Source organism: Mesocricetus auratus, unplaced genomic scaffold (genome assembly GCF_017639785.1).
Source record: "Mesocricetus auratus isolate SY011 unplaced genomic scaffold, BCM_Maur_2.0 Super-Scaffold_100010, whole genome shotgun sequence".
NCBI lineage: Eukaryota > Metazoa > Chordata > Mammalia > Rodentia > Cricetidae > Mesocricetus > Mesocricetus auratus.
In genome coordinates, this window is record NW_024429194.1 from 83,599,927 (window position 1) to 83,623,589 (window position 23,663).

At 46.3% G+C, this 23,663-nt stretch overlaps 3 long non-coding RNA genes across 4 annotated transcripts in view; 1 reads left to right on the forward strand and 2 right to left on the reverse strand.

The window, feature by feature from the left end:
- Positions 1-422: 422 nt before the first annotated feature.
- On the reverse strand, positions 423-9,864 carry LOC121142664. The gene is made up of 2 exons (XR_005879692.1): positions 9,810-9,864; positions 423-697 (listed from the first exon to the last, which is right to left on the reverse strand). It is a non-coding gene; the product is annotated as an uncharacterized LOC121142664 (long non-coding RNA).
- Positions 9,865-20,580: 10,716 nt separating this feature from the next.
- On the reverse strand, positions 20,581-22,644 carry LOC121142931. The gene is made up of 3 exons (XR_005880093.1): positions 22,505-22,644; positions 22,178-22,325; positions 20,581-20,709 (listed from the first exon to the last, which is right to left on the reverse strand). It is a non-coding gene; the product is annotated as an uncharacterized LOC121142931 (long non-coding RNA).
- LOC110340371 overlaps positions 22,234-23,663 on the forward strand; it is a 39,312-nt gene continuing 37,882 nt past the window's right edge. The window contains exons 1-2 of one of the 2 annotated variants that reach the window (XR_005880095.1): positions 22,234-22,370; positions 23,193-23,321. This is a non-coding gene — a long non-coding RNA (uncharacterized LOC110340371). Of the gene's footprint in view, positions 22,371-22,558; positions 22,678-23,192; positions 23,322-23,663 lie in introns of those variants that run through there. The other variant, XR_005880094.1, reaches the window with a different exon arrangement.

Sequence of the window (23,663 nt, forward strand, 5' to 3'; positions counted from 1 at the left end):
CTTGTGGCTATTTTTCTTAGCTATTGGCACTGGTCAAAGACATTAGGGGCAATATTTATGTTTCCTGTCCCTCCACTCTAAACATGTTTTGCTTTTAGACAAAATCCTTTATTTTACAGGGGGAACAACTGTGCTGTTTTAGTAGGAATATTAGAATTTAATTCTGAAAGAAAGTGGATAAATTCAGGGAAATAGAGTCCTTTGACAAATATAGCATAGCATTAATTTTTTTAACCCTGGAAAAATGACAAAAGCCATTCCTCTTGATGAAGGCTCCATGCGGTTTTCCTGGGGCTCAAGGCCCTGGTCTGTAAAAGCCTGCTATGTGGCTCTCTGCATGGGTCCTTATGCTCCATCCCCTACCTTCGCTTACCCCAAAATCATCTCATCTCAGTTGATCTCCCGAGACTTCAGACCGAAAGTGGGCTTTTTTATTTTTTATTTTTAAAATAAAACAAGCTCATTGTGTACAGGACCAGGGAACATGGGCTCAAATTCTGGTTGTCCCCTTCATTCTTGCTCTGATTGTCTGAGTGGCTTTTAGCGTGTCACTTGACATCTTTGAAGCTTGCTTTTCTCTTGTGAAGAGTGGATGTCTTACATAACCACTTTGGAGGGATGGCGGAGGATTAGATGAATTCGTTTAATTCAGGCATATAGAGCCTTGTATCCACAAAGCTCTGGATTTGGTCTTCAGCTGTGGAAAAAAACCAATCACTAATATGCAAGCAAGTATAGCAAAATTAAGTGCCATTTTTAGTATTAGATAGTGTGGCATAAGCCCATTGTACTTACACCCTGAAAAGGGTTTCACTTTCCTATTCTCCAACATGTCTCCTCCACAGAAGGAGTCCTTCTGGAAACACGCCATGTCCAGTAGCTGGCGGTGCATGGCGATGAACAGATAATTGCAGGGTCAGGCTTTGCCCTTCCAGTGGGTTCTCATAATAAACAGCATGTTTGTCTCCATCTGAGATGAGCAGGCCCATTTATTCCTATTGTGCCCTGTTCTGTCACGTTTCACACCGACTGCTACTTTATTAATTAAAGTTCCCAAAGAAAACATCTATTTCAGCAGAGATCTGCATCTCTTACAACAGGCAGATGTGGCCCTTTAGGGAGACAACTGTGTGGTACACTGTGCTCCCTAAGAGACAGGCTTGTAGCTATAGAAACCGCAGGCTCATCCAGGTCAATGGTGTGGACAAGGCGGGGGTGTGCTGGCATTGTTGATTTCTTTCTTAGTCACTGCACTGCAAAATGTCCAGGGACACAGGTGGTCTAACTAAGAGCTGACATTCGCCCCTACCGGGTCTTTCCCTGCTTTATAGCATTGGATAGAAAACCAAGAAGATAATATGTGGGGGTGAAGATGAAGAGAGTGAGGAGTACACACTTAAAGACGCAACAATGAAGCATGCCATATTGTATTGTACGCTAATAATAAAAGAGGAGACCTTGCATGGAGCATGGCGTAGTCCAACATTCTTGCACTCAGATGGTCCTAGCCTTGCAGTGCCTGCACATAGCAGGAACTGGAAGGTATGGCTATTCATTTGTTCAAAACGCATTTATTGAATGAAAGATTTTTAGATGTGTGTGAACACATTTATATCATCAACATTTGCAGAAATGGCTTTCAAGTTCTGTTCTTTAGAGGTACTTCTTAGGAAAAAAAAGGGGTGTTTTATGTGTATGACATTTTCCTGTATGTGCACTACGTACCTGGAGTGCCCAAAGGAGCCAGAAAGAGGCATCAGAACCCCCTGAACTGGAATTGAAGGTGGCTGTGAGCCACCATGTGGGTGCTGGGAATTGAACCCAGGTCCCCTACAGAGCAGCCAATGTTTTTAACCACTGAGCCATCTCTCCAGCCCCCTTCACCAGTACTTCTTTTGTATTACAATGAAACAGACACTTTCTGTTATTTATCTGTTTGTTCATTCATTGATTCATTCATCTGTTATACTAATGCAGGGGCAGTCCTAGCTGTGTCTCCTTTTTCTTATCCAGTCCTTGTAAGCTGTTGGTATTTGGCAGAAGGCAGCCAGGCTTGTGGCAAGCCCACATTATGACCAATTCTGAACTTGAGCCCAATGCCGTTTGGTCAACAGTTGTTAAGTTTCCTTCTTAGGTGCCATGCCTGTGCCAATCTCTGAGCATTGTAAGTAAGTAGGATATTGTGTGCATGGCTTAGGATATTGTGATGCAGTACCATGACTGGACAGCTTAGAAACCATTTCCCTGGGGCTGGAGAGATGGCTCAGAGGTTAAGAGCACTGACTGCTCTTCCAGAGGTCCTGAGTTCAATTCCCAGCAACCACATGGTGGCTCACAACCATCTGTAATGAGATCTGGTGCCCTCTTCTGGCCTGATACATGCAGGAAGAACACTATGTACATAATAAATAAATAAATCTTAAAAAGAAAAAAAAGAAAGAAACCATTTCCCTTTCTGACAGTGCTAGAGCCTTCAAGTCCAAGTTCATGCTAGCATGGTCAGGTTGTGATGAGAGCCCACTTCCTGGTGGCAGATTGTCAATCACATGAGGAGAAAAACAGGCAAGCCAGCTCTTTGGCTCTCAGTAAAGAGCACTCTCAAAGGACTTGGGTTCAGTTCCCACAGACCCCAAAGGACCCAGTGCCCTCTTCTCTTCTGGCCTCCTCAGCCACTGCATTTGTGGAGGGCGCAGGGCAAACACATAAAACAAAAATAATCTTGTTTTGTATTTTTTTAAGGACATGAATCCTCCTGATGAGGGATCAGCTCTCATGACCTAATTATTTCTCCCAGCCCCTGCCTCCCAATGGCATCATGTTGGGAGCTAAGATTGCAGCAGTAGAGATTGGAACACAACCTGTAGGTAAGTGGCAGACGCAGTCTCTGTGCACCCAGAATTCAGTGGGAAATACTGACAAGGAGCATGTGGCCCTGTAGGGGGTTGATGAGGATGTGAGGGAGGCCACTGAGCCCTCTCTGCACTGCACACCTCCCTTCACCTGCTAACGCCTCTGCCAGGGACGCTCTCTTGAGCCTTTTCTCTTGGATAGGTTCTCATCTGACCTGGGTACAGATCCAAGATTTCCTTCTCTGGAAGGCTTCCCTAATACCCCCTCCCTCCCAAATTGGTTTCCTCTGACCCCTGTATTGTTGTAGACTTGCTTGTCTGTTCAGTTTTAGTGATTTCTTTTTAACTGCATAATATATCTTTGACACTGTACTTGATAAAAATAAACTTGACCCTCGGTCAGTGACTTACCCAACTCACAGAAAACAAACTCACAGGATCTGATCTATAAATCTGAAGGTAATGTTTCTGGGTGCTGGAGACAGAAAGGAGGTAGCAGAGGATACCACACCTTCCCATACCTCTTATTCGGGCCCCCCCACTACCTACACACACCTCCATTCTGTGGAAGCAGCCTGTGGTAGCCCTCTCTTATTCAGCCCCCCCACTACCTACACACACCTCCATTCTGTGGAAGCAGCCTGTGGTAGCCCTCTCTTATTCAGGCCCCCCACTACCTACACACACCTCCATTCTGTGGAAGCAGCCTGTGGTAGCCCTCTCTTATTCAGGTCCCCCAACTATCTACACACACCTCCATTCTGTGGAAGCAGCCTGTGGTAGCCCTCTCTTGGCTGGCCTGTGAGTGGTAAGGACAGGCCCCTCCAGCCATGTGCAAAGTCTCCATGAAGATGAAAAAACAGGGCAAGAAGCCAGACATAGGGGTGTACGGCAAGAACTCAGGAGGCAGAGGCATGAAGATGATGAATTCAGAACTAGCCTAGGCTACATGGAGGAGAGGAAGGATCTCACCTGAAAGCTGTCAGTTTGTTGGTTGGTTTTGTTTTGTATTTTGAGACAAGGTTTCTCTGTGTAGCCCTGGCTGTCCTGGAACTCCCTCTGTAGACCAGGCTGGCCTAGAACTCAGAGATCTACCTGTTTCTGTCACCTGAGTGTTGAGGTTAAAGGTGTGTACCACCACTGCCCAGCCAAAAAGTGGCATTTTTTAACATATCAAAGTAATAGACAAGGGAGATTGCTCAGTTAGTAAAGTGCTTGCTGGGAAAGCATGGGGACCTAAATGAGAGAGGGGTGGGAGAGGAGGAGGAGGAGGAGGAGGAGGAGGAGGAGGAGGAGGAGGGGAGGAGGAGGGGAGGAAGGCACCTATAACCGCAGCAGCCCTGGGATGGCAGAAACCAGAGATCTCTGGGGCTCACTAGCTCAGTGTAGCCACATCACAGAACGGCAGGCTCCAGGTTCAGTGAGAGAGACCTTGTCTCAAGTAAGATGGAGAGTAATTCAGAAAGACAGCTGATGCTGGAGCCAAGAAGGTGGCGTCATGGTTAAAGCACCTGCCACTCAAGCATGAGGACTGGAATCTGGATCCCCCGAACCCAGATACATTCCAGATGGACTTGACAGCCACCGTGTAATTCCAGCCTGGGAAGGCAGAGGCATGGGATCCCAGAGTGAACTGACTAGCAAGACAGAGTATGCAGAGCTCTGGGTTTGACTGCGAGATCCGACTTCAAGGAATAGGTAGAAGAGTAATGGAGGATGACAGCTGGGCCTCCCCATGTACCAGCACACACATGCACAAGTGTCCACACACTTGTAAAACATGCAAACACACAGGTACCTCATATATACATGAAAATGGAAAAAAAGGAAGCCTGACACTGACCTCTAGCCACCTCATATGGTCAAATGCAGACATGTGCATGGCATGCACATGCACGCACACACAGACATGCATGCATACATGCACACACATGTAAGCATCCAAAGATAAGATTATTGCAGTAGTGACCTATATTGTATCTTTCCAATGTGCCATGGATTCATGATTCTAGGAGTAATAAATATCCTCTGAGAATATGATTTACATTATAAAAGGATCTTTCTAGTTCTAATATGAAAAAAAGACTGTGTGAGAATTGCAGATGCAAATTCATAAAGCGGAAAGACAGCAGCCCATATCTACTCCCTGCTTAGTTTACCTATGCACAGAACTGTCCAGCTCTCAGGGAGGGTGAGTTAGTTTCTCTGGTGACTTTTTAAATCTATTCTCTGTGTATGAGTGTTTTGCCCGTGTGTATGTAGGTGTATGTCAGTGCCCTCTGAAGTTAGAAAAGGGCATTGGATCCCTGGAACTGGATTTAGAGTTGGTTGTGAGCCACCATGTGGGTGGTTGGAATCAAACCCAGGTCCTCTGGAAAGGCAGCCAGTGCTCTTGACTGCTGAGCCGTCTCTCCAGCCCCTCTCTGTTGAATTTTACTGTCTTCATCTTCCTCTAACGTGGGCAGGCCATGCACATCCTGACTCCTTGTGGTAGTCAACTGCTACCTTCAGGGCAGACTGTGCACTTGGACATAGATGGTGGCTGCCTGTGGGTTTGAAGGAAGACACCTCCCATCAGTCATTCTTGTTAACTTCAGAACTTTACTCACCAGGGAACCTGTGCTGAGTGTTGCCCTGTTCAAGATACTTATTGAGCACTTACTGTTACAGACTCTGGGCCCAGTACTAGGAGTAAAGAGATGAATGAGACATGGGCTCTAACCCCAAGGAGTTATTGTCTAACATGATGGCAAGATATACAAATAACCCTTTGTTCTGACCTCCACATGTATGTTTTAGTGTGCACACATGAATGTGTGCATGCATGTACAGGCATGCGCCCCCCCTCTCACACACACACAATATAAAAGAAAATTCATTGTAATAACAAGCAGTGAGTTAGATTGTACAGTTACATACAAATTGCATGCTCAAAGGATATCATAGAGACAAAGATGTTTCTTGGCAGAATAAACCGTACACCCGATCTAAGGAGGAGGGAGGGGCTTACCCAGACAAGGTAGAAAAGATAGTGCTGGCAGGAGACTCCCCCAACTGCCACACCCATCTTTCTACACCTGTGATTTTTATGGTCTAGGCTAACAAAACAAGACAGATGTTTATTTAGTACAAATACTCATTTTGTTTTTCGAGACAGGGTTTCTCTGTGTAGCTTTAGAGTCTGTCCTGGAACTCGCTCTGTAGATCAGGCTGGCCTTGAACCCTCAGAGATCCACCTTGCCTCTCCGCCTTCCAAGTTCTGAATTAAACCACCACCATCACCACCCGGCTCAACACTCTCTTCTTACCTTCTTGGACACTGTACTCATGCGCACATACACACATACACACAAATAATAAACTTGTTTTTTAAAGCCAAGGATGGTGGTGCACACTTAACAGCCTCAGCACGGGAGGTAAAGGAAAATTAACACAGTAAGATCCTGGGAGCATTCTGACAGTCACCAAACGATACAGTTTCCAATTCAGTTTCTGAGTGAGAGGCCCTGTCTCAAGGGAATAAGGCAGGAAGTGTAGGGCAAGGCAAGATGTCCTTCTTCGGCCTCCACAGGAACACACACACACACACACACACACACACACACACACCCTTACCTAGCCTCTCTGGTCCTCGGTTTCCTCAGTGAACAATGAGTGGGTGAATGCACACTAGTCTTTGATGGGTGAGCAGCGCTCAGGAGGGCCTGTTAAATGTGCCACCCTGTGTTTTCAGTGTTCCCTTTCTGCATCAGAGTACTGCTCCTTCAGGGCAACGAGGCCAGCTTTGTTTCTACCTTGATTCCTTTTTATCATTATCACTTGTGATTCATGCAGCTCATTATGTTTCTAGACCATTAAAATGGGGGAAATGTCACTCAGAAGAGCAGGAAAAAAACAGAGCCCAGAGGAGCTCACTTGATAACTGCCATTAACAATCACAAAAGCCAGAAGTTAGGCATTAGCAGAAAGACAGAATCTGATGCAGGCAATACACACTTCTGTGCCGTGGCCTCTAACTGTCTACAGTCCCCATATTCCTCCCTGGAATGCTTGCTTCGAAGGGTCTTAATAATTCACTCCATTTCCAAAATAGTTGACAGGCTCTTGGGTGTTTGTCTGTGGGATGCATCAGCTAAAGATGGAGAAAGATGAGTCGGGTTAAGGAAACCACCCCACCTCCTCACACCCCATTTCAGACGCAGGGCTTGTTTTTAAGACAGTCGTTTCCTTTCAAGGAATTTCCAATTCAGCCTTAGCCTAAACATTAGCCGCAAGCTTAGGAGGGCAGCACAGCCAGGGCTGCTCATCACACACACACACACACTGGCACTGTTGGGGAGGGCTGTCCTTGTCCGGCACATAGGTGATAGATGTCCTTTGCCCTGGGCCTCTCCTGAGGCTTGCTCACCTTGAGACTGGACTTTTCACTTCCACAGTTATCGTCCCCTGCTGGAAGCCTCGATTTATACAACATTGAGCTGGGCGTTGGTGGCGCACGCCTTTAATCCCAGCACTCGGGAGGCAGAGACAGGCGGATCACTGTGAGTTCGAGACCAGCCTGGTCTACCGAGTGAGTTCCAGGACAGGCTCCAAAACAACACAGAGAAACCCTGTCTCGAAAAACAAAAACAAAACAAAAAAAATTTATACAACATTGGATTTTCTAAGGAGGGAAAGACACAAATGTGAAAAAAACAAAGGATTCCCCCCACACTTGGGAAATGGAGATAAGAGGAGCGGGAGTTGATGGCCACCCTGGGCTACTTGGGAAACAGAGGCAGGAAGAGCAGAAGTTAAAGGCTAACCTGGGCTACTTGAAACAAACAAACATGACAGGATTTCTAGTAATGCATAAAAGAAAAATTTTCAAACCATCAGACCCATGTCAAAGGGCATGGTCTAGGATAAAAAGTCGATCTGTGAAGGTACTCTTGAAGTCTCTTTGGAGGCTGAGGTGACACAGTGGTGACAGCCAGAGCTACAGAGCGAGACCCTGTCTCAAAACAAACGGTTTTGAAAAATTCATTTATTAAAAGTAAATGATTGATTAAGTAAAAGTGGGTCTACTACAATGTGGAGTAATGGGAAGTTCTATATAGTCTTTCCATATTGTTCTAGCTAAGCTAGCTTGCTGCGAGCCTGCTCTGTACGACTAAACTTCAGGAAGCCCTTCCCACTGAAGCACGCTTGACTTGTAATTCTCCTCTGCCTTCCTCTCACCGTAACACGACACCACTGTCACATAGACAGTAATCCCCGCTCACCCTTCTGAAGCGTGGAACAGAATGAAAGTTTAGAAACAGAGAATTAGAAATGAAATGGAAAACAGAAGCTAGACATGAAATTGAAGATAAAAAGGTGAACATCTGTTCTAGAGGCAGTGGGCGAGCGAGCACTTGCCCGGCAATAGGCTAAGGCTGAATTGGTGAGGACCCAGATTCCATCCCCCAAACAAAAACAAAAGGAAACATGTAAAAGTCTTTGAAAATTCAAAAGTGCTTCTCTCACTAACACAGAGAACAAAGAAGATTAAATATTAAATTCTTAGCCGGGCAGTGGTGGCACACACCTTTAATCCCAGCACTCAGGAGGCAGAGGCAGGTGGATCTCTGTAAGTTCGAGGCTGGGCTGGACCGACAGCCTCTAAAACAATACAGAAAAACCCTGTCTCATAAAACCAAAAAAAAAAAAAAAGAAATTCTTTAGGAAATGAGCCTGTCACATATCAAAACTTATAGGATGTCATGAAAGCCATACTTCAGAGAAATGTATGATCTTAAATGCTTTTAGAAGAGAAGGAAGTCTGCAAGTTAATGAGATAAACACCCAGCTTGGTAAATTAAACACGATTCGATCAAGACAAAGTGGAAACCAAACAAGGGGCCTAACCAGAGAGGTCAAGGTCAAGGGGCATCCGCCAGCCACTGAGTTAAGCAGTAACGGCTATCTTGGGTAGAGTCTGTCTGTTTCTTGCTGCTCCCTGGGCTCCCTGTGATGGGACCCCACTGGACTCCTCGGGGTCGCAGTTGCTGTCATTCATGTGGATCACTAAAAGCCTCTAGAATGGGCCATCCCCCGGGACCCCAGGTGTCAGAGACCCATGTCCCTTTCCTCATCGCATCGCATATTTCTCTTGGCCTCCATCTTCCCTAAGGACACCACCCCATGCAGCCCCCCTGGAAGGTTTTCTCGTTCCTTCACACCTGCCAGACTGAGGGTCTAAGTGTGGGGTTTTCATTATAACCCAGCACCTTCCACCGACAGCCGGACATCACCCCTGTGAGTCACCTTTTACTTGTGTCTCTAGCCCTTGCCTTCCTCACCGCCTCTACGCTTTTATCTGACCATGTTCCACTCTCCACATAGTAGACCACAGCCAGAGTGAGCCTTCTAGAAGAACAGGTCACACAGTCCCCCATTCACTGTGATTCGCTTTCATCCAGGGGTTCCTTTAATGCCTCGGGTAGTTAGGTGCCTTCTTCTTCTTGCCCTGCTAGTGCCGGAAGCAGCCTGATTGCGCGGCCTGTCCTGTCAAGGTGTCTCTATCAACCTTGAGAGATGGCCGTTCAAAGCGTGGTCAGGGGGCCAACTCCAACCGCTGCATCTGAAGGTTTGAAGGGATGCAGAGGGCTAGGCCTCACCCAGATCTGCAGAATTCTCATTTGTGTTTAACAAGATCCCGGGTGGCATGCGGGGGACTTGATGCCTGCCAGGAGCTTGCCAAGCCCAGGGTGATCTTTTCATGTTTTTTGTGAGCTGGGGTGCGGCTGGAGACTGACTATCAAAAATGACCTTCACGTGTCACGCAGTGAATAAAATCAACCCAGATCAGGAAGGGAACCGATAATTCCAGAAACAGCTGACACTTTCAGGTGGAAGAGAACAAGGCAGGCAGACGTCAGGCTACGCCAGCGAAAGGACCTGTCAGGGCATCAATTAAGAGGAAAGCTGAACACTCACCCCTTTGTTGGAGCTAGAGCTTACAGGGCTGGGGGGGCGCAGAGCAGCAGGAAGGCAAGGGAGGCAGCTCTGTCCTGGCCACAGGAAATTGCCCTGGGAAGATTGATTACCCATCATGCACAGTGAGCCAAAGAGGCTGTGTGTTTTGAATTCTTTCATGAACACTGGACTCACCCAAGAGGCCCCACCCCCACAGGCACTCAGATCTCCTGTTGCTTAGCGCTGTCACAGGTAGTTGCACTTAAATAATGGGCCCTCAAGCCTAACTTGCCGAAAGGCTCGGGTAATCTTTCATTGATACAAAATAGACCTCTGGGGGAGATGTAAGGCTTCAGCTCTCCTACCCAGCAGTCCGTTTGCGTGTGGAGGTGGCCTGGTACAGATGGGGGAGGATGGAGGGCTGTAATGATAGCCTCTGGGCGGCACCGTGTGCTGAGCTGTTACCATGGGCCAGGTACTGCGTGGGAAATGGCCATGCACGATCTCATTAATTCCTCTCTAGACACAGCATCCTGAGTTACACCTTTCTGTGGCTGGAGAGGGCAAGGTTCTGTGACTACCATCTCACAGCTAACAAGTGGCAGAGCTGGTCTTCTGGGTTGAATTCCAGCAGGCCTCATTGCTAGTCCCTTAGAACATAACCTTATTTACAAATAGGGACGTGTATTTAGAATTAGTTCCAATGAGGACAACCAGAGGAGGTTGGGTCCTCAATCCAGTATGTCTGGCACCTTTTTCCCTTTTCTTCCTGCAATGGTGGGAACTGAACCCAAACTGATACACACACTAGGGAAGCACTCTCTGTGGCCACTCCCCCAGACAGACTGTGGTGTCCCCATAAGAGACACGATGCAGATGTTCATGTGACGGTGTAGACAGCAATGGGAGGACTTCAGATTGCTGGCAAACACCTGCAGCTGAGAGAAGGCTTTCTGCATGTTTCTGGGGAGAGTGGCCCTGCTGCCACCTTGATTTAAGGTTCCCAGTTTCCTGGACTAGAAGGCAACAGAATTCCATTGCATTAAACTACTCTGTTGCCAGGCGGTGGTGGCGCACGCCTTTAATCCCAGCATTGGGGAGGCAGAGGCAGGTGGATCTCTGTGAGTTCGAGGCTGGGCTGGACCGATAGCCTCAGAAACAATACAGAGAAACCCAGTCTCGAAAAAACCAAAACAAACAAACAAAAAAATAAACTACTCTGTTTATGGTATTTGCTATGGCAGCTCTGAAAAATACTGTTGGGATTAAGACTATGGCCTGTCCAGACCAACAGGCAGGGCGTTCCTGTTGATGCCGCTCTGTAGACATGACATGGACAGAGATATTAAGAGGTTTGGATGAAAGACATCCGCACTCGAAACCCCTCCCCACCATCCCTCTGGTGCACACAGTGAGATGATGGTCCCCTGTCAGGGTGGGTGAGTGAGACACTACAGGGAGGGGGCTCCCAAGAGGAAACGGACACCCAGAAAGGAGGCCAAACTCCTACTTGGAGGTGTCTTTAAAATACATGATTCTCTAAGAAGGAAGGCAAATTCGGACTTCGTAGAAGCAGGCCTGGTTTTCAGGGACACATAGGTCACCTGATGGGATGGTTAGTTTTGTCAGCTTGACATGGTCCAGAGTTATAGATTCAGGGAGAGGAGCCTCAATGAGGAATTGTCTAGGTCAGTGGGCATGTCTGTGGAATGTTTCCTTTTATTTTATTTTTTTAAAGATTTATGGTGTGTGTTGTGAACTATTATATTAAGATGTGTTACATTTGTTTATGCTGTGGAACATTTGTTTAATGATGCAAAGATGTGTTGCATCCTTTTATGTTGCATTTGTTTAACTCTGTGAAGCTGTGTCACTTTGCCTGTCTAAAACACCTGATTGGTCTAATGAAGAGGGAACAGCCAATAGCAAGGCAAGAGAAAGGACAGGCAGGCTGTCAGGCAGAGAATAAGTAGAAGGAGAAATCTGAGGAGAAAAGAGATCAAGGAGTAAGAAAAGAAGGGGCCAGCCACACAGCCAGACATGGAGTAAGAAGGAAAGAAAAGACATACAGAAGCAGAGAAAGGTAAAATCCACGAGGCAAAAGGTAGATGGAATAATTTAAATTAAGAAAAGCTAGCAAGAGGGCTGGAGAGATGGCTCAGAGGTTAAGAGCACTGCTCTTCCAGAGGTCTTGAGTTCAATTCCCAGCACCCACATGGTGGCTCACAACCATCTACAATTCGATCTGGTGTATATGTAATAAATAAATCTTTTAAAAAAAAAGAAAGAAAAGCTAGCAAGAAACAAGCCAAGCTAAAGTTGGGCATTTATAAGTAAGAACAAGTCTCCATGTGTGGTTATTTGGAAGCTTGGTGGTAGGCTCCTGAAAAGAGCCAAAGAACAAAGAGTAAGAAAACAAAAACAAAACAAAACAAAAAAAGAAAACAAATAACAGGTGTGTGTGTGTGTGTGTGTGTGTGTGTGTGTGCTCCCCTGCCTGTCATGTGTCACCTATGTATAGATGCCCAAGGAGGCCAGAAGAGCCTGGAGCTGGAGTTACTGGTGGTTATATGCTGTCTGACCTATGTGCTAGGAACCAAACTCAGGTCCTCTGAGGAACAAAAAACACTTTTTGTTTTTTTGAGACAGGATTTCTCTGTGTAGCCCTGTCTGTCCTGGAACTCACTCTGTAGACCAGCCTGGCCTTGAACTCACAGAGATCCGCCTGCCTCTTCCTCCTGAGCGCTGCTATTAAAGGTGTTCAGCACCACACTCAGATTTTAATATTTATTTTATCTGAGTGCATTGCCTACATATATGTACATGCACTATGTGTGCACAAGTGTGCAACTTTCCACAGAAGCCAGAGGAAAGCATCAGATTCCCTGTAACTGGATTTACAAATGGTTGTGAGCCACCATGTGAGTTCTAGGAACTGAACCCAGGTCTACTGCAAGAGCAGTTGCTGAGCCATCTCTGCAGCCCAGGGGACTACTACTACATTGATTGTATTCATTGAAGTGAGAAGACCCCCCCTCACTCCCTGTCCCACTATTCCCTAGGTAGGGGATCCCGTGTATGTGTAAGGGTGGAAAGAGCAATTGTTTATGGTGGCCTGTACCTGCACAGACAGGCAGATCTCTAAAGTTCGAGGCCAGCCGGGTCAACATAGCAAGTTCCAGGACAGCCAGAGCTACATAAAAGGACCCTGTCTCAGAAGTAAATAAGAGTAAGAAAGTGAGCTGAGTACCAGGATACATTCATTGCCCCACCGGTCCCTGCTCTTGACTGTGGATGTGACAGCACCAGCTGCTTCAAATTCTTGCCACCCTGATGTCCTGCAGTGATAGACTGCGACCTGGAGTTGTGAGCCAAATAAGCCTTGTCTTCCCTAAGTTGTTTTTGTGAGGGTATTTTATCGAAGCAACGGGAAATGAAACTCAGTCACCTGGGATTTTGTCAAATGTAAAACAAGAGTCTTTAGCTCTGGGTAAGACCCAAGAGTGTTCATCCCTAGGGTAAGGATTCTCAGCCAAGGGATTGAGGGAGTGGGGACTCTCTGGAGAAACTCATAAGGGGGAGGAGCTGGATAAAATGTGGTTTTAGGAGTCCAGCCTCAGTCTGGTCGAGTGCAGTGTTCTGGAGAAGTCACCACACAGGCGGTTCTCCACAAAGGGGCTAGGTCTATTGTCCTCTTTCATTAGCCCTCGGAAGAGGCCACAAGCTCCCAGGTAGTCTTAGCCAAATAACAAACTTTAGGTAAAGGTATGAATGCAGGCCACTTATAGCCAGTATCTTCAGTAGCTAGGGGTGGTGGTGTGGCTGGGAGTGCAGGTCTGGAAGGACACCTGCAGCTTCTTCTGGCCATGTCACTTAAGTTACCAAACAGTACTTGACTCTCAGACTATTAGCTGTCTCTCAGATCTATTTATGAAGTGATGCTGGAGGGGGCAGGTAGAAAGAAGGAATTTACTAGATCATTTCTGGCTCTCTTCTTTATTGTTGTGGCTGGACAAGATTCTTCTAGTCTGTGACAGTCCCCCACCTACTTTCTTCCCGTGTTATTGTCCTCTTTGAAATATAAACTGAGGGCTGGGAAGATGACTCGGTGGTTAAGGTGCTTGCCACACAAGTGACAAAACCCTTGTAAATTCTGGTCAGGCATGGCGGCCTGTCTGTAATTCCAACCCGAGGAGGACATGGGAGATTTCCCAGAGCAAGTCAGCCATATTGATAAGCTCTGGGTTTGATTGAGAGACTCTTCCTCAATGACTAAGGTGGAGGACTGATTAAGTGTGACTCCCAGCATCAACCTCGGGCCTCTACATGAACACATGTACACAGGAATTCACATGCACTAAAGGAATACAGGCTGTAGGGGCAACAGAGCTGATCTTTGTAGAATTCCAGAGTTTTCCATCATCAATGCTCTAAGAGCAAGGCTTTGCCTTTAACTTCTTCAGACCTCATTATTTTGATGGAATTTAAAGATTAACTGACCTGGAACTCACTCTGTAGACGAGGCCGGACTAGAACTTTTAGAGATCCAGTTGCCTCTCCTCCCCAAGTTCTGGGATTCAAGGCATGCATCTCCACATCTGGCTTTCAAAATACACTTTACAAAGAGTTATTCAATTCATAGATACAGGTTTTCTTAAGTCATAAGTAGCAGAGTATGCTGTCGGGTCTAAAGGACGGGTAGGTATGTTAGTGTGACAGCTGGTACTGTCTGCTTGACAGGGTCTAGAATCCTGGGACACAGGCCTCTGACAATGCCTGTGAGAGATTACCTAGACTCGGTTAATCAGGATGGGAAGACTCGTCCTAATTGTGGATGGCACCAGGATGGGTTCCTGGACTCTATAGACAGGAGAGAGGGACAGCTGAGAACCAGTGTTTGTCTCTCTGCTCCTGACTGTGGGTATCAGGTGACAGCAGCCTTAAGCTCCTGTCATCATATCTTCTGTACCGTAATGAACTGTTCCCCTTAAACCATGAGCCAAAACAAAGCCATAAGTTGCTCTTGTCACAGCAAAGAGACAAATAATTAATACAGTCATCTTCGTGTCACTGTAATGAGTAGCTGAAGTTAGCGGCCTATAGAGAATGGTTGCTGTGACTCAAGGCTTTGCAGGGGCCAGCCAATGCCTGGCCGGCTCTGTCGTTGTGACCATGGCAAATCAGAGCATCAGGGTGGCAGCTTACTTCATGGCTGGTACAAAAAGGGAAGGAAGGAAGAAAGGAGGGAGGGAGGGAAAAAGAGAGACACTGAGAAAGGGCTGGAGTTGCAGACACCCCTTCAAGAGCTAACCAAATGATTGAGGATCTGCCCCCACGCCCTCCCTCACTCCCAACCCCACACCCCACCTATCCACCCCCACACACCTCTGAGATTCACAGTCTCTCAATAGGGCTACTCTGGGCATTTGACACATGGGTCTTTGCGGTGACAACTTGAACCCTAACTAGAGGGTGAGTGGGCATGGGACTTTGCCCTGGACTTTGGGGATTGTACAGTCCCACTAAGCAGCTCTCTCACCAGGACAGGGCTGGGACTCTTTGTATCTACTGCCTCCAAGATCTGGCTAGCTGGCCAGGGTCTGCTGTCACCCTGTTGGCAATGAAAAGAAAAGATGACTGGCCAGCTACAACTCCTAAGAGGTTGGCACGGCTCCCACCCCAGCTCCCGGTGCCACTGGCTGACTGCCTTTCTGATCACACCTCCCCCAGCAAAGCATTCTCCTCCCATCACTGCTGGAAGCCAGCCCAGGCCTGGCTCCCCAGTCTCACCCACTGCTCTCTCATGCTAACTGAAGCCTACCTAGAGTTACTCTCCCTCTGCTGCTCTCAGGGCATTAAGCTCCCTGTAGAATTGCAGAACAGGGCAGGAAGCAACAAATTTGGTGGCTGGGAGGAGCGGCTCAGGCTTCCTTGGAGTCCTGGGAATCACACATTTCTGATTGACTCATTTCACATGAGTTATTGAGCTGAGGCAGTGAGAAAAAGGGGTTGTTGATGCAGAAAAGCAGCAAATTTTCATTTATGTTTCAAGCGCTCAGGAGACATCTGGGTTCAGTCTGCATGTCAGGCTGGGTCTGAATGAGCCCACTGACCGGGTGATCAGTGTGTGTGTGTGTGTGTGTGTGTGTGTGTGTGTGTGTGTGTGCTACATAGGAAGAGGTGTGTGGTCTGTGTGTGCTGGGTATGGTGTGTGTGGATGGGGGGTGTTGCTACGTTTCTGGCATGTGTGACCTGCAGCTGTGCGTGAAGGGTGGTGGATATGTAGTGGGTGGTGAGGCGTGGAGTATGATGGCAATATTTGTGTCTTTGTGATGTGTGTAACATGAAGTGTGATGTGCGTGGCACATGTTTGTGCTGAGCATTGTATGTGTGAATGCATCTGTAGTGTAGGATTGCTTGGACTTGGAGGCCAGAAAACAGCTTGGGGGAGTCAATTCTCTCCTTCCATCGTGTCAGCTCCAGGAATCGAACTCAGGTTGTCAGGCTGGGTGGCAAGTAGCTTTTCCTGCTGAACATCTTGCTAGCCCTTGTTGGTTTTCTTGTTGTTGTTGAGACCGGGTCCCACATACCCCAAGCTGGCTTGGAATAGCTACACAGAGTTAGGAGAATGACTTTGTCCTTCTGCTCTTCCTGCCTCCACGCCCCCAGTGCTGGGATTTTAGGTGGGTGTGCCTTGCTTTCTGAAGCTGCCTTGTTTTACTTAAGCACAAAGTCCTGAACTTGTGCTCATGCATCTTCATCCATGTTGCAGCTTGTGTCAAAATTTCACCCCTCTTAAAAGCTGAATAGCATTGAATATGCTAGCACACCATGTTAATATTCTGCCAGTGTTACAAAATGCCTGAGATAATTAAACTCATTGATGAGTCAGCCTGCCTCCATCTTAGGCTTGGAAGCCGTCTTCTAGTAAAGACAAACGAGATTCATTCCGGAATTTGGTTATGCCCGACCTATAACCCTAAGTACAAGTGGCTCTGTTCTGCCTGTTCCAGGAAACAGTAACCATGCCTTTGTTTTAAAAGGTTACTATGACCATGTTGCTGTGAGCGCCTTGTTATAACCACCTGTTGTTATGACCACTGTTGTGACCACCTTGCTGTGACCACCTTGCAAGCATGTCTTTGTTTCTGGGGTTGCTGTGCCCTGCTTCTGTGGCCCTGCCTGTTTGTCTGCCACATCCTCCCATTTAGAAGCCCCTAACCCCAGACTATAAAAGCCCTTATCCTACTCACGTCCAAGGCTGACCACTCGATCCCCATGGGAGGCAGCCCATGTATGGGAGTTTTTAAATTTTTGCCTTAATTAATTGCTTGATTTAATTAATTTGGCCATGATAGTTTAGGCTGCTGGTCTTTCTCCTTGAATCTGTGGGATCAAAAATATAAAGAAAGCCGGGCGGTGGTGGCGCACGCATTTAATCCTAGCACTCGGGAGGCAGAGGCAGGCGGATCTCTGTGAGTTCGATGCCGGGCTGGACCGATAGCCTCCAAAACAATACAGAGAAACCCTGTCTCGTAAAAACCATATATATATATATATATATATATATATATATATATATATATATATGATTTCATTTTTGTCTCATGGTTTTACAAATTTCAGTCCTTAATCAATTTGCTCCATTGTTTCGGGCCTGCTGTTTATCTGTCATAGGAGAGTTTAAGACAGACCAAAACTTCCCAGCACTCGGGAGGCAGAGGCAGGCAGATCTCTGTGAGTCGAGGCCGGGCTGGACCAACAGCCTCCAAAACAATACAGAGAAACCCTGTCTCGTAAAAACCAAAAAAAAAAAAAAAAAAAAAAAAGACAGACCAAAACTACCACATATGCCAGGAAACAAAGGGGAAAGGGACTAGAGTCTCACAGTTCCCTCTAGGAATACCTCTGAACAACCTAAGCATCCCAGTGATTTCATAGCCTCCTATTAGCACCCTCCTGGGAACCAACCTTTCAGGGCCTGCAACCCCACAGGTATTCAGGACCCAAACTATAACCTGCATTGTGTTTACTTATACATTTCTTTAAATTTATATTTATTTATTTATTTATTCATTTATCTATCTGTTGGGGCACACACATGGTATGGCATGTGTGTGGAATTTAGAGGACAAGTTAAGGGAGTCAGTTCTTGCTTTTCACCACGTGGGCCCTGGGGATCGAACTCAGATCATCAAGCCTGGCAGCAAGCACCATTTCCCCTGAGCCCTCTCGTATCTCCCTGGCCCCACCTGTATGTGTTGATGGACTTCCATATTGCATTCATCTTTTGATATTAAGAACAATGCTACTGTGAACAGGCGTACGCAAACATTCAAGTCCCTGTTTCCAGAAATGAAACTACAGGATCCTATGATGACTCTATTTTTTATTTTTTGAGGAGTCACCAGGCAGTTTCCCTTGGAAGTGGTGCCATCTTTGCTTTCTCACCAGCAGAGCCCAGGAGTCTCTACTTCACAGCCTCCCCTACACTTTCTGTATCCTTTTTATAATAGCAATCTCAGTGGGCGTGAGGTGGGAATCTCATTGTGATGTTCTAGGTTACTGATGTAAAATGTCTCTTAAGTCTGTTGCCCATTCCTTTGCTCATTTCATCACTGAATACTTTTTCTTCTTGGCTTTTAGGAGTTCCTAGTATAATCTGATAATTAGCTCCTCATCAGGTAGACAGTTTGCAAGCACACCCTCCCATTCTCTCTCTACTGACTACTTTCTTTGATGCACAAACATTTCTAGTTGTGATACAGCCCATCTTTTTAAAAGGTTTATTTTTATGTATATGGGTGTTGTGCCTGCATGTATGTGTGCACCACATGTGTGCAGTGCATACAGAGGCCAAAAGAAGATGTCAGATCCCCTGGAGCTAGAGTTACAGATGGTTGTGAGCCGTCATGTGGGTTCTGGGAATCAACTCTGGGTCATCTGGAAGACAAGCCAATACTTGTAACCAGTGAGCCATTTCTGTAGCCCCCATTTTTTCCAGTTCTAAATGTTTTACTAATTTATTTAATGTGTGGTATGTGTGTGGCTACACACATGTAAAGGTCAAAGGACAATTTCAGGAATCAATCGTCCCTTCTACATAGTGAGTCCAGGAATCGAACTCAGGTCATCATGTTAGCAGCAAGCACCTCTACTTGCTGAAGCCATCTTGCTGACCCTGTTGTTTTCATATCTAAGAACTCACTACTAAATTATGAAGATTTTCCCTGTGTTTCCTTCTAAGAGTTCTAAGGTTTTAGCTCCCGCATTTAGGTCTTTGATCCCTTTTGTTGTTGGTGGTGGTGATTTGTTTTCTAGCTAATTTTTGTGTGTGTTATAAAGGAAACTTTCTGCTTTGGTTTTTTATTTATTTGGCATACAGATGTTGCATCGTTTGTTGAGAAGACCCCTTTCCACCACTGAGTAACCCCAATCTCTTTGTCAACATCATTGCATCACACGTCTGAGAACTGCTTTCTGGTCTCTTCGTTTTGGTCCACTGATACATACAACACATCCTTAGAGATGCACCATATTGTTTTGACTATGCTAGCTTTGTGGCAGAAGGTTTTGAAGCCAGGAAGTGTGAGGCCTCCAGTTTTGTAGGTTATTTAGGGTTCCTTGAGATCCTGAGAATTTTAGAGCCGATTTCTCCCCACCACCACCAATACTCACAAAAAAAGTCACTAGGGTTTTAATGGGGATTGCATTTAGAACTGTAGACTACACTGGATAACACTGACATCTGGCTTAGCTTTCCATCACTGTGACAAAACACATAAACACATTAATCTGTGAATAGGAAAGGCAAAAGGCTTATCTTGGCTCACAGTTTCACAAGTTTCAGTCCATCATCAGCTTTTCTCCATTGCTCCCACGCATGTGGTCAAGCAGAGCATCACAGTGGACACAAAGCTTTGGCAGCCAGAAAGCAGAGAGAGAGAGAGAGACAGAGAGAGACAGAGACAGAGACACAGAGACAGAGAGACAGAGATAGAGAGACAGAGACAGACAGAGAGACAGAGACAGAGACAGAGAGAGGCAGAGACAGAGACACAGAGAGAGAGCACGCCTGGGCCCATTTTCCTCTTTAAGGGCACACCTCCCTCCAATGATTAGCTTTCTTCTGCGAGGTCCCACCCATCCCAACAGTAAGAGCACTGGCTGCTCTTGCAGGGGCAAGTTTGGTTCTCAACACCCACATATGAGTTCACAGTTGTCTGTAACTCCAGTTCTGAGCGATCCGGATACCCTCTTCTATCCTTTGCAGGTATCAGGAGCACATACATGCATGCAGGGAAAACACTATACACATAAAATAGACACATCTAAACCCAACTAAGTCAGTTTTGTTTCCATATACTAGCAATGGAAAATCTGAGCAGGAAGTTAAGGAAATAACCATAGACCTTGCCCCAGTCCTTCTGCTATTGTTCCTCTTGGCTTCTTGGTCACAGCGTAGGGAACAGCCTTCCCCACCCAGGCTGTTGCCACAGCAATGGTCTGTGGTGCACATATAAACAGGCGCACACAGAAGTAAAAATAAACATTTTCAAAAGTCCCGCTACTTCCCAACAACATCACGCCACTGACAGCAGGGCCTTTGGGGGATTTTCAAGATCCAAACGGTAGCAATTCTATAACAGCATCAAGTTTTCTACTCTGAACAAAACACTGGTTTGTTTTGCTTCTGTTTGTATTTTGTTTGCACTGGATCCCCTGGAACTGGAGTTATCCATTATCTTTGTCACTGTTCTGTTGCTGTAAAGAGACGCCACAGCCAAGGCAATTATTATAAGAAAGAGATTTAATGGGGGCTTGCTTATAGTCTCTGAGGTTGAGTCCATTATTATCATGGCAGGAAGCATGGCAGCGTGCAGGTAGACACCCAAGCAGTAGCTAAGAAATGAACTCTGGTCTGTAGACAGAGAGAGACAGAGAGAGAGAGACTTTAGACTTGGCAGGGACTTTTGAAATGTCAACCCCAACAAGATCGACATCTATTAATCCTTTTAATCCTTTCTAATAGTAACACTCAATGGTAACTGAGCATTCAAATATATGAGCTTTATTCAAACAAACACACCATGGTCCTGAACCACCATGTGGGTGCTGGGAACCAAACTCATGTCCTCTGCAAGAACAATAAGTGCTCTTAACCATTGAGCCATCTCTCTAACCCCAAAACTGAATTTTGTATTGAGTTTGTGTCCTGAACCTTTGCTGAATGTGTTGGTTCTAACAGCAGGTGTGTGTATATAAAGGTGTTGGAAATTGTCGTTTGAGGAACAAAGTGATACCTCTTTTTTTTTTTTTTTTTTTTTTTTTGGTTTTATGAGACAGGGTTTCTCTGTATTGTTTTGGAGGCTGTCAGTCCAGCCTGGCCTTGAACTCACAGAGATCTGCCTGCCTCTGCCTCCTGGGTGCTGGGATTAAAGGCGTGCACCACTACTGCCTGGCCACATTTATACTTTTTAATGATTTGTTTTAGATATATAACACATTCCCATGCTACAAAGTTCAGAAGGTTCAAACAGCTATAGAGGGAAAAGTCTGTCTCCAGAAAAACAGTTAGTATCAGTTGTAGTTTCTTACAATTCCTTCTAGGAAGGACAAAGGTCCTACCCAGCATTTAGAAGTACATATGATTTCTATTTCATTTTCACAAGCACTGCCCTGTCAGAGGCGTTCTGCCTCTGGCCTCTTCACATTTCGGAAACTGTTTCACATGAGTAACCTAAATTGTTCCTCTTTCCTCTCAGTAACTGTATAATGTCAGACATTTGGACAGTACTGTATTTGAGGGACATTTAGACTATTTCCAATTTCTGGGATTATGAATACGAATATTAGGAGCTTGAGTGACATTTTGGCAACATGACTCAGCCTAAGAAATCTAACAAGAAATGGTTGTTCATATTTGGGTAGAGTCATGTAAGAATTCCTCCCAGATTTCAGTTTGGAGGCAGGATGTCACTTCTCTTGAGAAGTACCAGTTTTTTCTTTTATGGATTCTGCATTTCCTGTGTTAGATTGTTCACTCTTTGCTTTGGACTGCTGGGGTTTTCAAAGCCAAGTTTATGGATCACATTAACAACAGTGCAGGACAACTTACTGCACAGTTATGGGCTTTCATTATTTCCCTCCTCTGAATTTCTCCTTAGTTTCCAAAGATATCCGTTTCATTCCTTGATATTGCATACATTTTTGTAAGCAGTCGCAAGCATTTTGTGTCATGAAGCAAGCATAAACATACACGTGTGTGAAAATGTCTCCACTTACCCCACCACCACCATCCCTGTGCATAAGCAAGACATGAATTAGTAGCAATACCCATAAAGGTCACCTTGACCTCTCTTCTGCCCAGAGTGAAGTGAAGCACCCACCTCCCTCTCTCTTAATATTTTGCAGCCTGCCCAGTGGCCTAGTAGCCTGCTTCTGGTTACTTCCGGTCCTCCTTGGTGCTTCCTGCCCCATGCAAGGTCAAGAGAAACAGCGACCTGGAATCCCCGTCTGTAAAACCTATGCCAAGAGCTGGGGATAAAGGAAAAGAAAGTGCAGGTGTTTAAAGGAGCATGGGTAAGTGGGGGGGAGGGTAGAGTCAGAGCAGCAGAAGGAGGAATGAATTCCCGGGGTGTCCTGTCACTAACCCCACTCCCACAGTCAGCTGCACCCCCCCCCCCCCCCCGCGCCAGTCACTCCATGCCACCCACCAGTATTCTTTCGCCTCAGTGGGAGGAAGCAATTTGCATCCAACCAGCAGGATGAAGATAGATGGAGAGAGTCAGCTTTCTCATCTCACAAGGCGGTGGGGGTGGTTTTGTTGTAATGTGGCCCCTGCAGGCTGAGTTGCAGACTTCTGGTTCATCTGCCTCCAAGGTGCCAAGTGAGTAAACAGCTGGACAAGCCACAGTCTGGGGACCAAAGACACTTAAAGCTGCCGGCTTCTGCGGGGGTGGGTGTTTAAAGCCCAGGGAGGCAGCACGGCTCTGTTTTGCAGTATCTGGAATGGACTCGGGGCATCTGGGCATTAGCGAGAGGAGTGCTATGGGAAATGGGATGTAGGACTCAGGATCCTGATCCCTTCCCCATCTCTGGGGCTTCACCCTCGGCATGGAAAGCTCCAGGGGAGGGTGGGAGCAGAGTGCAGGCTTCTAAGAGTTAAAACATTTCCAAACTGCTGTGCCTTTACTTACAGAACAGGCATTCTTACTCCTGGGCCCACAGACCCCTCCGAAGGATTGAGCAGTGATACGTGTACTTGCCAGGCATCACGCTAGATGCTTGGTGTGCAGTAAGGATGTATGTGTTGAGTCATTGCGTATGCACCAACTTTCAGTAACAATACATAAAGGAGTCTTCACACCATCCTCAGCAGTTACCGTTGTGTTTTTTTTTCAGAGGAGGAAACTGAGGCCCAGAGACTGAAAGGGAGATGTTCCTGTGTACTCAGTGGTGACTCAGTCCCAGAGTCTGGACCAGGGAGTTCGGTGACAAGTCATGCCTGACGCCAGAAGACATACAGCAAAGGTAAATCATTGTCACTGGCCTATGAATCATGGATTCTGACCTGCCCTATGAGATGAGCTCTGTGAAGGCTACACTAGCCCTGCCCTCCCCAAGGTTCCCTTCTTGACACCCCCAGTATGACTCTCTGTCCATGTGCCATGACTTGGGATACAATACCCTATTTACAACTATGTCTCTCTGAGCCCCTCCCCTCAGCACTTAATACAGTTCTTCATGTATGATAGGTGCTTGGTGCTTACCCAAGCTATTCTTCTAGGCTGGAGAGATGGCACACCAGTTACAAGCACTGGTTCTTCCAGAGGACCCAAGTTTTACTCCCAGGCCCCACATGATGGCTCAAAA